Below are 2,875 nucleotides of genomic sequence, written 5' to 3' on the forward strand. Positions count from 1 at the left end.
CCAAGTCCTCGTTCATCTTATCGACCTTCTCTTCTAGTCTTGTCAGTCGGGGGGGGGGGGGGGGTTGTGTCCCCCCCACCCTCTTTAAATCCCTTGAAAATATTCTCATCACTTTCTACTATATTGCTCCTATCTATACCTCTAATCTTCACATTCCTATTAGACATGTCGTCATCATCCAGCTCGTCTTGCGGTCGTTTGTCTACCTTTCGGCGGCCCGTCAGGGCCCATTCCTCCACCTCCTCATTACCTTCCATTTCCCCAGCAATCCCTCCCCCTCTCCTCTTTCCTTACTTTCCCACTACCCCACGAGCAATTTCCCCCCACCCTGCAAATACAAAAAGGCACTTCTCTTTGCGTTGGGATCCACAATCTGCACTTTTCTTCAGAACGTTCTTCAAGCCGTCCATTCGTTGAAAGTGTGTGTGTGTGTGTGTGTGTGTGTGTGTGTGTGTGTGTGTGTGTGTGTGTGTGTGTGTGTGTGTGTGTGTGTGTGTGTGTATTTACCTAGTTGTATTTACCTAGTTGTATTCTACGGGAAGGTGTCTTGGTGTCTTGGTGTCTTATATTCAATCTTTTCCACTATTCTAGGTTCAGATGTGATTATCAAGTCTAGTCTCGATGGTTCTTCTTCATTTCTATACCTAGTGTTCTCTTGTATCCACTGTGTCATTGTATGGTCAATAATCATCTCGAGTAGAACATTTCCCCATGAGCCGTCTCCACCCTTTACTGTCATCTCTTCCCAGCAGACTTCTTTGCAATTAAAGTCGCCCATCATAACTGTTCTTCCTCCATCTTCCATTATCTTATTTAATGTTATCCTTGTGTCCTCTAACATACTTTTATGCTCATTCTCTTCCCACGAGGCTGTTTTTTTGGAGGCACACAATTTATCACAAACTTTCTGCTCTTCTTATCTCTGTCTTCCACTTCGATCATAATCATCTCTACTGTATTCTTTCCATATGTGACACACTTCACGTTTATATCCTTCTTAGTCAGGAACATAACTCCACCCCCTTGTTTTGTCTCTCTGTTTCTAATCCAATAATTATATGCATCATGTCCTACACTGTTGGGTGGTAGTGGACCATTTAATTTCGTTTCTACAATTCCCATTATGTCCGGTTCTTTTTCCTTCAGATAATCATTCAGTTAATTCAATCCTGTTAGTAATCCATCTATATTTGTGTAAGACAATTTTAGTTTTCTGCCACTTCTATTGTATTCTCTGTTTCCCTTTTGTTTTTCTCTAGTATGTCGTATTTCCTTACTTTCGTATTCACTACTCTCCAATAGAATTTCTCTTTTTCTGACTCTGTTCTGTTCTCGGTTTTTTTTCCTTAGTTTCTTGTCTTTTCATTTTCCCCCTCTCTTTCCTTTTTATTCATTTCTCTTTTTATCCATACATTTTTATATTGTTCACTTGCTGCTAGTTTCCCTGTTTTTTGCTAAGATATTCTCTGCCGTCGTTTGTGACCTGAATTTTATCTTAATTGGTCTGCTCTTATCTGTACTATATTTTCCGAGTCTATACATCTTTTCAATTCGTTTCGTGATTTCAGGTTCATCTTCCTGAACTAATTCTTGTAAACTGCTTACTTTTTCTTTTTCCTCATTGATTCTTGTGGTTCTATCTAGGTTATGTTTCTCTTCCATTCCTAATATAATTATACATTTCTTTTTATCTGCTAAGTCTCTTACTATATTCTCCTTCTGTCTCATCACTTTAATAACCGAGTCTTCAGTTTGTTCTTTCATTTGCTGTTTAATTATGTCAGTAAATGCAACTTTACTATTTCCTTGGATTTTTTTCCAACCCTGTGCTTCTTTTGCTATAGCCTCTTTATTGTCTCTATTATTCCTCTTTAATTCCTCATTCTCCTCTTTTACTTCTTTTAACTGTCTTTTTAATTCTTCTATTTCTTTAGTTAAGTTTTTGTTCACCTTCTCTAGTTCTTCCAATTTTTCAACTCTCTGCGCAATCTTTGCTATGTTACCGAACCTACTCTCCCAATGTTCGCTCATTTTCTCAATTTTTTCCTCTAGTCTTGCTAATCGGAGGGAGGTTGGTATCCGCCCCCCCCCTCATTAAATCACTAGAAATTATTATCCTCACCTTCCATTGTGCTGCTCTTATCTATATTTCTAATCTTTACATTTTTTGTTAATCCCTTCTTCTCCAAAATCATCAGTCCTTCGTTTGTTTACAAGACGCCTATCCTCCTGGACCAAGTCCTCCCCTTTCTCATTTCCTTCCATTTCCCTCAGTAATCCCTCCCCTTCTCCTTTTTTCTCACCTTCCCACTACACCACGAGCTTTCCCCTTCCCTGTAAATACAATAAGATACTTCCTTGACGTTGAGATCCACGTAAAATTTGGTTTTTCTTCGGAACTCCAATCTACACCGTCCATCTGATGAAAGTGTGTGTGTGTGTGTATTTACCTAGTATTATACGGGAAGGGAGCTATGCTCGTGTGGCCCCGTCTTTGTATCTTTCAGCATCAAGTTTATTCTTGAAATCGTGAATAGTATTTGCACACACTGTTTTTTCATCTAAGTTATTCCATATATCCAGCATTCTGTGTGGGAAGCTATTCTTTTTCCTATCTCTTCTATAGTTATCCTTTTTGAGTTTCTTTTCATGACCTCTTGTTTTTCCATTGTCATTTTTTAGTAAATCTTTTCTGTCAAGGATTTCCATTCCTTTCATGATTCTATATATAGTCAGTAGATCACCTCTTTCTCTTCTTTGCTCTAGTGTTGGTAGTTCTAGTTTCGTTAATCTTTGTTCGTATGTTAATTTGGAAAGAGCTGGTGCCAACTTTGTTTTTGCTCTCTGTATTCTTTCTAGTTTCCTTATATTCTTT

This window comes from Oratosquilla oratoria, chromosome 11 (assembly GCF_046742065.1).
Source record: "Oratosquilla oratoria isolate Oo_2021 chromosome 11, ASM4674206v1, whole genome shotgun sequence".
NCBI lineage: Eukaryota > Metazoa > Arthropoda > Malacostraca > Stomatopoda > Squillidae > Oratosquilla > Oratosquilla oratoria.